General features: G+C 42.1%; 1 protein-coding gene across 3 annotated transcripts in view; it reads right to left on the bottom strand.

The window, feature by feature from the left end:
* LOC126284113 (angiomotin-like protein 2) overlaps positions 1-12,002 on the bottom strand; it is a 143,350-nt gene that overhangs the window by 117,739 nt on the left and 13,609 nt on the right. The window lies entirely within an intron of this gene.

Genomic DNA, 12,002 nt, shown 5'->3' with positions numbered 1-12,002 from the left:
CGCACGGTGGTCGTTGAAGCATGCCCAGAGCTGACGGTGACAGGGGACTGGCGGCGCTTACCAGTCCCCAGCTCAGGAACCCCGGGGTCGCCAAGCCCGTACCCAGCAAATGAATGCTGAGCCCCTGGGGGCTGTTAGGACGGAGTATCCTGGTGACGGATGCAGCTCTAAGTCGATACATGAGCAGAGGAATTTGATATTGCCACAAGACTACATACTGGCCATCACATTTTCGCTTCAGAAATAAGGTGCTGTAAATGTGGGTGTAAGGTCATGTTGGGAAACTGAACGCTGTTTGGTGTGGACAACTTGGGACACTGGGCACCGGAACGTGAGAATCAAAAGTAGAGATAGCATTGGCGGTAAAAGCACCCATTAAACACAAACTGGAATCCTTCAACCACTCGAAGGCATTCCTAACAGGATTCAACACTGCACAAAGCACAAATAGATGCACAGATGGAATGCCGCTTGGTAGAGGGAAAGGAACATAAATTTCTGGTAGATACATGAACATACGGAAGTGTTACTGCATGTAGGTGAAGGGTATTCAGCAATTCTTGGGTTAGATTTTCTCGATAAACATCAATCTAAAATTGATCTTTTGCGGTATATAACAGAACTCATAGGGGCTTTGTTTACTATGGAGAACATAGTTGCGCCTGAGGCAATATCACAAGGTACACTCCTCATGAAGGTGGTGCCGGCTAAATTGTGAACACATACTTAAAGTTCAATTCCCATAACAACATACCATCAGATAAGGGGGAAGTTAGTGTGGGCTTCTGTGGATAATAAAGGATTAGACAAAATGCACTGTTTTGTGCACAGAAGAATAGCGTGCATAAGTAAAATTAATTATGAATTTACAGTTCCTGAAGGTTCGGTTTGGACATGGTTCAGAGCCAGTGGCTCCTCCAGGCAGAAAGGTTCAAGGGGAAGGAAGAGGAGTGAAGGAAAAGGTATATTTTTTGTGAAAGCCAAGCTCACTTGATTTTAAGACCTTTATTTCAGTTAATAGTTTTGACAGAACCATGCTGTCATCTTCAGATTGGAATTACACCTCGTGTATACGTTCACATACATATCATCGAAATTTTGAGAACAAACTGTAAACACGTTAAAAAAACTCCACATGGTTTGTCATTTATAAAAAAAAATGCTTCCAGATGGGTTTGTGTAAAATGAATAAAAGGTAAAAGTACATCATACATAGCACCAGTGAGTTGAAACTACACGCTACATTAATAGCCTCATATGAACTCACGTTGGGTCGTCGACATGGCATGTAGTTCTATCTCTATTGGTGCTACACTTTTATTTATTTATTTAACAACCCATCTGGGAGCATTCTGTTTTACAAATGACAATCCATGTATAGTTTTTTTTTTATGTACTTACATTTTGTTCTCAAATATCAGCGACACATGTAGGTGAACATATACGCAAAGTATAATGTCAACCTGAAGATGACAGTATGATTCTGCAGAAACAAGTAATTGGAATAAAAGTCTTAAAATAAGCAATCTCAGCTTTCACAAAAAATTAATACAAACAGTGATCACCCCAATAACATGTGCAAGTTATGAAGGAAAAGGACTGGTGAGGTTTAGGAAAAGGGGTCGAGTTCAGAAAAGTCACCCAAAATCCCAGGACAGGAGAGACTTACTGGACGGAATAATAGCTCATGGGGTACAGCAGTGGTCACTGTGCAAAAGAAATCACCTGATGGTACAAAGAAATGCAGATTTTGTTGTGATTACAGATATCTCCATGCCAAGATGGGGACAGACACATATATCCGATTACAAACACTATGGAAACATTAGACAGCTTAGGCCAGTGCTGCACTTTTGTTGGATCTAAGACGCAGATATCACCTGCTAGAAGCAGTCCCAGAGGCTAGACCAATGAAAGCTTTCACGGTACCATGGGGTAATTACCAGTAGTGTAGGACACCATTTGAACTCAAAAATGCACCAGCCACATTCTGGATGTTATTACACTGAGTTCTACATGGACTGAAGCCAAAAACATGCATGGTATATTTGTATGATATCTTTATATTCTTGAAAGATATGCTAGAACATGTGAAATGCTTGAAAGAAGTGTTCAGCAGACACAATTACATGTCTGATGCTTAGCATGGATAAATGCCATTTTGTGCAGACACAGGAGAGCTATCTTGGACACGTGATTATCTGGAAAGACATTCAAACTGATTCTTGCCTAACAGAGGCTATCCAGAAATCCACAAAGCTACAGACCATGAAGCAACTACAATCATTTCTGGGATTAAGCAATTATTATTGAAAATTTTGCAGAACCATTGAATCGGTTTATAAGAAAGTGTGTGAAATTCAAGTATTCAGCACAAAGCCAAATAGCATTTGAAACATTATAGACAGTATTAGTTTCTGATACACTACAGATTTTCCTGCTTTTGAGGTGGAATTTATCCTCTCATGCAATGCCAACAATTGGGTAGTTGGTTATAATCTGAGTCAGAATATTGATGGAAAGAGATATCCAGTAGCATATAACTAAAAAACAAAGCAGAGTTTAACTACTACACTATGAAAATGGAAATGCTTGCAGTTCTATATGGCATAGTATATTTTTGTTTTTATTTATACAGCCAAAAATTTGAAGTACTAACAAGATCACACATCATTAAAATGGCAAAAGAATGTGGGCACTCTAACTCTGCGAGTTCGACTATGACATTATTAATAAACCAGACAGAATGTGCATAAATGAGTTGTGCAGAAAGGTTGCAGTGTTGAATACACTATGAAAAAGCACAATGGAATGGCAGAGAGCACAGGCATCTAACAAAGACTGTCAGGCATTCATGTCACCACCACTTTATGTGATGCATGATGGGTTAATCTACAGAATGACTAAATGTGGACCACGGTGGTTCCAGCAGTGTTCGAGGATGCAGTGCGACAACAGTCGTATGACCATTTGGTGTTGAGTCAAGGAAGACGCAGAAGAACAGGCAGAAAAGTCACAGAAGATAAGAAAGTATTATGCTAAGCAGTACGTAAAGGATTCTGTACCTCATGTGCACAGAGCAGAGCTTAGTCATCCAAATATCTCTTTGCAAAGATTGCCAGAAGCACTTCAATCTCTTCAGATGAATGGGCTCAATATTCCTGGCCCGTTTAATAGAACACACAAGACAAACATACACACTGATAATTATAAATTACTTCTCAAAGCTTATAGCAATGGTAGTGATTCTTGATCAGCAGGCTGTAAAGTAGCTCACCCTACAGTTAACGGTTAAATACGAGGTCTGTTCGAAAAATTCTGGGTCTTTGTCCATAAAATTTTTCTACGCTTACCTTTTACGTATTGTGCATGGTCTCCTTCGAAATACTCTCCACCACAATTGATACACCACTTCCAATGCAGTTTCCAGTTCCTAAAGCAGTCTTCGGGCCTCTTGATGGATTGTGCAAATGTGAATATTCTTTTATTTCAATGTGATTTTCAACTTTGGGTTAAAAAAAAAATTGTCCGCAGGGGCTGCGCATGGAGAGTACAGTGGATGAGGCACCACAGCCAATTCATTTTTTGTGCAACAGTCATGCACCAACAGGGACAAATGATGCTAGAACCATGAATTGTCTCGTCACATTTCGGGCAATTTACATCACAACATTTCATCACATGATCCACCCAAAATGTTACATTCTTCTGTGATCTCTCAGACAGACAGTCTGTGAATTGCATGCACAATTTTAATGGTATTAGGGTGCACAACTGCTACAGTCATTAGCACCTGTTCTGTGGCTTAGGGAAGGGTAGAAAAAACCAAATTGGAAATCAGCAGCAATGGGAGTGAAACTCAAAAAGTGGGGAAACTAAAAAAACAGACAGAAAGCTTAGAAAACCATTATAGAAAGGGGGGGGGGTGTTTTCCCCAAAAAAAGAGCTTCAAATGAGCAATGTCATCTCACCGACACTGATAAACTCGAGGACATGATTGGCTGACCGCATGTCATCTGCTAAAATGGAAGATATATCAGGCGACAGCTGTAAACGGGCGCGTAGCGGAGTAAAACAGTTGAGAACAGTGGGGACAAAGCGGGGGAGGATTGCCACTTAAAATATGCCGATGGCTAAAAAGACAGTGCCCTCTCCGGAGTCTAGTTAAAATTACCTCCTCCCGACAACGAGTTCAGGAGGAAGAGGCCAAGCACAGGGAAGAGCTTTCATGTCCTGCAATTTATTATTGGGAAGTGTAGACCAATGTGCATGCCATAAAAGAGCAACATGACAACATAAAACACCCTGTAGATCAGCAAAGGGAACCATGCGCCAGCGAGCTGAGGGTGAAAGACTGCAGCCTCGTTTCCACTGATACCAACATGTCCTGGGATCCAGAGGAATGCCACAGAGATGTTCCCCAAGTGGAGCAAATGGATCTAGTGGACCAGAGGGTGGACAGGGTAAAGAGCTTGGCGACTGAGGAGAGAGCTGAGTGAATCTGAGCATTTAATATACTGTATCCGCTGATGGTGACTGATGTATTGGACAGACTGGAGAACAGTGTAAGGCTCCGCAGTAAAAACCAAACACTGGTTGGGAAGCCGAAATCAATTAGGGGTGCTGCAACAATAAAGGCACTCCCAGCACCAAATGATGTTTTTGAGCCATCAGTGTAAATAAATGTGGCGTCTTTTATTTGTGTGCATCGAGCAGCAAATGCTCGATAATAAACGAGAGAAGGGGTACCATCCTTAGGAAGCTGACCTAGGTCCAGGAGCGGAGCCACAAGGCGGTGCTGTACCCCCAGTTGTCAAGAAAGTTTCAGGAAAGTGGAAGGAAAGAGAACGTAGCAGTTGACATATGCGAACTCCCGGTGGTAGTAGAGAGGAAGGGCGGCCTGCACACTCTAAATCCAAGGAGGCGTCGAAAAAAAGGTCATGAGAAGGACAAGCAGGCATGGAAGACCGATGGCTAGCATAACAACTCAGAAGGGGAGCTCGCCAATTGGACAGCAGAAGTTTAGCAGTCTCAGCATAAAGGCTTTCCACAGGGCTGGTGTAAAAAGCTCCAGACGCTAAACATAATCTACGGTGTTGGACAGAGTCGAGACGCAGAAGAATAAATAGCCGAGCAGACGAGTGAACTATGTTTCCATAGTCCAATTTCAACCGCACTAAGGTGCGATATAGACGGGGAAGGACCACTCTGTCTGCTCCCCAGGAGGTACCATTCAGAACACGGAGGGTGTCGACAAATCGCAGACAGGGAGCCAAAAGACAGGAAACGTGGATGGATCAGCAAAGTTTTCTATCATACATTAAGTCCCAAGAATTTAGCAATGTCCGCGAACGGAAGGTCGACAGGGCCTAGATGTAGGAAAGGCAGAAGAAACTCTGTACGCCACCAAAAACTGACACAAACGGTCTTACTGGGAGAAAAGCGGAAGCCGGTTTTGATGCTCCAAGAGTGGAGGCAATCAAGACATCCTTGAAGCCGTCATTCAAGAAGGCTGGTGCATTGAGAGCTGTAGAAGATCACAAAATTGTCCACAAAGAGGGAGCCCAACACATCGGGAAGGAGACAATCCATAATTGTATTTATGGCGATGGGAAACAGTACAACACTTAGCACAGAGCCCTGGGGCACCCCATTTTCTTGGGAGAATGTATTGGAGAGAGATTAGTGTTCACCCGCACTTGAAATGTGTGCTCTGTCATAAATTCATGAATAAAAAGAGGTAGCTGACCTCGAAAGCCCCAGATAAAAAAATATTGCCGCCGTTCGGCATTTCCTGAGAAAATTGTTCATGATATAAGTCAAGAGAGCAACAAGTTGGTCAACTGCAAAACGATGCTTTCGGAAATTGCATTGGGCAGGTGTTAAAAGGCTTCGGGACTCCAGCCACCAGGCTAAACGGCAATTCATCATACGCTCCAAAACCTTACATACACTACTCGTGAGAGAAATGGGGCGATAGCTAGAGGGGAGATGTTTATCCTTTCCAGGTTTCGGAACAGGAATGATGATAGCTTCCCGTCATCTTCTGGGAAAAGTACGTCGGTCCAAATTCGATTATAAAGGCAAAGGAGGTAACGCAGACTATGGTATGATAAATGCAGCAACATTTGGACATGGACATCATCCGGTCCTGGCAAGGAAGAGCAAGATGAAGAGAGTGCGTTTTAGAGTTCCCGCATGGATAAAACAATTTTGTTGACGTTCCTCACATGAGCACTGTCAGCAGACATCGATGGGCAACCTAAACGAGAGTTATCTTTAATGTTTGTCTGGCCATTTTTAAACCATGTGAACCATTTGTAACACCGAGTACAGCATAAGCACTCATGATCATAGGTTTTCTGCATCATTTGATGTCTCTCTGTAAAGGTTTTCTTGACATTCACACATAATTTAATGCAGATGTGTTGCTCCTCTATCATCTTGAAATTTACAAACTGTGCAACACAATGTTCTACTCAATACAGCATTGATCAATAACTAACACACATTCAACAATGAAACTTCCAATAATTACACATTAAACACGGGCATGTGCAGTAATGCAAAAACCGCATTTTGCTCCAAAGCACTATGGTGCAAAATGACAAATGTTCCACAATTTTTTTCAACAGACCCCGTATTAAATCTGGTGTGCCTGATACCTTAATTAAGGACCTGGATTCAAATTTTGCCTCAGACGTGATGAAGCAGTTCTGTATTTTGTATCTGGAAGTTTCAAATACGTCCATTCCTTCTACAGACTAACAGCAGAACAAAGTGTCCGCACGGGACCATTTCTAAAATGTTAAGCTATTACATTAAAAGTCAGCACAACAACTGGAATACATACCTCCAATACATTGTTTCTGCATATGATTCTAAAGTAAATTCTAACACTAGTCTATCGCCGATCAAGGTGATATACAGCAGGAAAATGCCATACCCCTCTGACGTAAAGACTCCTGAATTAGGACCTAACTGTGAGTCAGTGAAAAGATTGTAAAAGATGATATTGAGGTATGCCAGAAAGTGAAATGTGCAATGACAAGAACAATCAAGATAGCGTGTTGGAAAGCTACCTCAAAATCAAGTGAGTCAGTGGATGTTAGTCACTAATCCTCACATGCCTAAGAGAAAGACAAAAAAGTACTTGGCAAAACACTCGGATGACTTCACCAGTTAATGTTAAAGGACAGTTTCCGACAAACTGTCTATTGGCCATGTCAGCAGAGTCAAAGCTATTAAATGAATAGTGGACGCATTATCAGAAACTCCAACACTGGGCATCAAAAAACTATGAAAGACAGGACAGCATAACAAAAATATAATGAAAAGAAGAGGTTGCAACTCATCACACTCTGAAGGCATTGAGTCACAGACAGGCACAACGAAAAGACTACTAAACATTGTAAGTCTTCAGCCAAAAGGCATTTTTTGGAAATAGAAAGTGAGTGTGCAAGCATGCTGGAGAGAGCCATTAGGAGTCTGATGTGTTGTTTGCCAGACAACATGTTGCAAGATGCATCTTCAGAGTTAAACAGAGAACCACAAAGAATAAGGTTCTCACCTAGATACAGGGTAAACACCACAGATTGAGGCTACTGTATGGCAAACTGAGAGGTCAAATGACGCAAACAACTGACATTGTACCATGTACATTAGTTCATAAAAAAAAAAGATGGTAGGTAGGTGCAGGAGGAAAGATACTGAAGACAGTGTTTAGTAAAGCAGATCACAAGGATATATAAAACTTGAACAATATGATTGGGCAATTACAACTGCTGGCGGGCACTGAAAAAACCAAAGCACAATGGCATATTACGCAGCAGTCAAATTTAGAACAGAGCGTTCTAAACAACATCAGGTTGGTATGCAAGCTAACTGCGGAGTAAGCACACTACACATAGGGTACAATGAAAACAATAAATAGCAATGTGGAAAAAATACAGAATCGGGTGAGCATACGAGGCAGCAAAATAACAGAAGTTAGATTATTATAAACACTACCAGTTAGACTCAATGATTCAAGAATGGGAGCAGTATTATTACACGAAGCAGTTTACCATGCAGTAAACAGGCAATTGAGTTCAGCATTATTGTCACCACAACGATTCTTGGCAGAGTTGTGCCTTGGGGGGAAAAGTGTTTCTTGCAGAACAACACGTGATGGAAAAGAATTTCACATTATTTTACCCCATACCAACCACAGAAGTGAGTACAAACAGAACACAATTGCATGTACGGCACTGGTAATAGGAATGAGTGAGAGGTACCAGTGTTAAACAATTCACCCTTATCCAGTACAATGGGAAACAAGAGGTAAACAGACAAGTGAGGGTGCAAGAGGTGTTAATAATTTCTGAGGATGGAGAGGCTCACACTCTTATCTTCCTAGGGGCCTATGGGAGTGTCACAGGGAAAGCATCACTATTTATCCAGACAGAACAGTACAGACTGACAGGCAAAGTGCAACTGTTTCTAGTGAAAACAAAAGCAACAAAATACCAAATGGAAATATTGGCACCACAACCTGGTTTTCAGGTACCAGGTACCAGAAACTGTAACTATGAATTGGTATGGGAGTAGGAGATTTTAAAGCATGTTACAGCTCAAGTTACACAACAGTGGTGTTTTGGTGAACAGCAGAACTTGTGAGCTTTCTGGGATGAACTTTCTCACCTACAATCACCAGTATAATGATCTAAAACTAACTCATTCTGCATTGTACTGGCCAGAGAAACCATTGGAAAAGTTACCAGTGTGAAACCTAACCTACCTTATCATTATAAACACACTATGTAGAATAATTACTTGCAGCCCAGCAAAGAAAAAAACGTCATTGAAAATTTTCTCAAACATGTGCAACAGTATCAAGAAAAAGATGTCAAACCAAAAACATCACACCACGAGTCTTGCTCTGTTTCTGATAGCAATTTATATACTTGACTTCTGCTTCAGACACAAAAATATGCTTCCAACCTACCAAACTATAGATACCTGTCAAGTGGCTAACTGATATAAATCATAAGTACAGAATAACTTTTGATAGCTTGTATGGATTCAAATGGAGATAGTGTAAGTATAAAGGGGGTTCCAGTGAACCGAAACTCAGAAATAAAAACAAAAAGAGGATCTATGTGGTTGACTGGAATTCGATAGTAGGAAAAGGGAGAGAAGGAAACATAGTAGGTGAATATGGATTGGGGGTAAGAAATGAAAGAGGAAGCCGTCTGGTAGAATTTTGCACGGAGCATAGCTTAATCATAGCTAACACTTGGTTCAAGAATCATAAAAGAAGGTTGTATACATGGAAGAATCCTGGAGATACTAGAAGGTATCAGATAGATTATATAATGGTAAGACAGATTTAGGAATCAGGTTTTAAATTGTAAGACATTTCCAGGGCCAGATGTGGACTCTGACCACAATCCATTGGTTATCAACTGTAGATTAAAACTGAAGAAACCGCAAAAAGTGTGAATTTAAGGAGATGGGACCTGGATAAACTGACTAAACAAGAGGTTGTACAGCATTTCAGGGAGAGCATTAGGGGACAATTGACAGGAATGGGGGAAAGAAATACAGTAGAAGAACAATGGGTAGCTCTGAGGGATGAGGTAGTGAAGGCAGCAGAGGAGCAAGTAGGTAAAAAGACGAGGGCTAATAGAAATCCTTGGGTAACAGAAGAAATATTGAATTTAATTGATTAGAGGAGAAAATATAAAAATGCAGTAAATGAAGCAGGCAAAAAGGAATACAAACGTCTCAAAAATGAGATCGACAGGAAGTGCAAAATGGCTAAGCAGGGATGGCTAGAGGACAAATGTAAGGATGTAGAGGCTTATCTCACTAGGGGTAAGATAGATACTGCCTACAGGAAAATTAAAGAGACCTTTGGAGAGAAGAGAACCACGTGTATGAATATCAAGAGCTCAGATGGCAACCCAGTTCTAAGCAAAGAAGGGAAGGCAGAAAGGTGGAAGGAGTATATAGAAGGTTTATACATGAGCGATGTACTTGAGGACAATATTATGGAAATGGAAGAGGATGTAGATGAAGATGAAATGGGAAATACTATGTTGCATGAAGAGTTTGACAGAGCACTGAAAGACCTGAGTCTAAACAAGGCCCCCCGAGTAGACAACATTCCATTAGAACTACTGATGGCCTTCGGAGAGCCAGTCCTGACAATACTCTACCATCTGGTGAGTAAGATGTATGAGAAAGGTGAAATACCCTCAGACTTCAAGAAGAATATAATAATTCCAATCCCAAAGAAAGCAGTTGCTGACAGACGTGAAAATTACCGAACTACCAGTTTAATAAGTCACAGCTGCAAAATACTAACGCGAATTCTTTACAGACGAATGGAAAAACTAGTAGAAGCCGACCTCTGGGAAGATCAGTTTGGATTCTGTAGAAATGTTGGAACATGTGAGGCAATACTGACCTTACAACTTATCTTAGGAGAAAGATTAAGCAAATGCAAACCTACGTTTCTAGCATTTGTAGACTTAGAGAAAGCTTTTGACAATTTTGACTGGAATACTCTCTTTCAAATTCTAAAGGTGGCAGGGGTAAAATACAGGGAGTGAAAGGCTATTTACAATTTGTACAGAAACCAGATGGCAGTTATAAGAGTCGAGGGACACGAAAGGGAAGCAGTGGTTGGGAAGGGAAGGAGACAGGATTGTAGCCTATCCCCGATGTTATTCAATCTGTATATTGAGCAAACAGTAAAGGAAACAAAAGAAAAATTCGAAGATGGAAATAAAATCCATGGAGAAGAATTAAAAACAGTGAGGTTCGCCGATGACATAGTAATTCTGTCAGAGACAGCAAAGGACTTGGAAGAGTAGTTGAACGGAAAGGATAGTGTCTTGAAAGTGTGCTCCCTGCCGCCGTTGGATAAGCAGCTGCAGCAGCAAGTCGTATAACCCTAGCTTACTTATTTGTTAGATAGTTTAATTAATTTCTTTTCGTGTTTTTGGGTACTTGCATTGTTTAATTCATATATTTCGGGCGTATTATAGTATTTGACAGTTGTAGCATCGCGCTTTAGTGTTTACTTCGTAGATTCTTATTTAAATAGCGTGTGAGTTTCGTATAGGAGGTGCAATTTCGAGTTTTAGTTACTGTAATCGTAAATTCAGCAGATTGTAGCGCAGTCGTTAGGCATTTGTACAGGTTAGTTGATACATTCTTTGCGTGTTTCGCTTGCGTTATCTAGGCACGGACTCGTGTTTCAGTAACTGTTGTTCAACATCGATTAGAATGGACAGGGACTGCGATTGCTGTGTTCGGATGAGAGCTGACTTGGCATCCCTTCGCTTACAGCTGCAATCGGCGCCGACTTCGGTCGCGCAGCTTGAGGCTGTTGCCAATGGGCACCACTGTGGGGAGCCGGACTTGGGTATCACGGGGATGTCAACCTCGTCCCGTCTGTCCCCAGATCGGTCTGCCGCTGTGGTTGCCCCGGTTGCTGCCCGCAGTGGGGCTGAGCCCTCGCCTGTGGTTGATTGGGAGGTTGTTCCAAGGCGTGGCAGGCAGCGAAGGGCGTCCCCGGAGGCTGATCAGAAAGCCTCCCCGGTGCGTCTGTCAAACCGGTTTCAGGCACTGTCTCTGGCTGAGCCAGATGCAGCTGCCTGCCCTGTTTCAGAGGATCATTCTCAGCCTTCAAGGTCCGGGCAATCGCAGAGGGTGGGCTTACTGGTAGTTGGGAGCTCCAATGTTAGGCGCGTAATGGGGCCCCTTAGGGATATGGCGGCTAAGGAGGGGAAGAAATCCAGTGTGCACTCCGTGTGCATTCCGGGAGGAGTCATTCCTGATGTGGAAAGGGTCCTTCCGGATGCCATGAAGAGCACAGGGTGCAGCCAGCTGCAGGTGGTGGCACATGTCGGCACTAATGAAGTGTGTCGCTTTGGATCTGAGGAAATTCTCTCTGGATTCCAGCGGCTATCTGATTTGGTGAAGGCTGCCGGTCTTGCTTACGAGATGAA

The sequence above is a fragment of the Schistocerca gregaria genome, chromosome 1, assembly GCF_023897955.1.
Source record: "Schistocerca gregaria isolate iqSchGreg1 chromosome 1, iqSchGreg1.2, whole genome shotgun sequence".
Lineage (NCBI taxonomy): Eukaryota > Metazoa > Arthropoda > Insecta > Orthoptera > Acrididae > Schistocerca > Schistocerca gregaria.
Note: the sequence above shows the minus strand (reverse complement) of the source record. Positions and strands in the feature narration are given on the sequence as shown.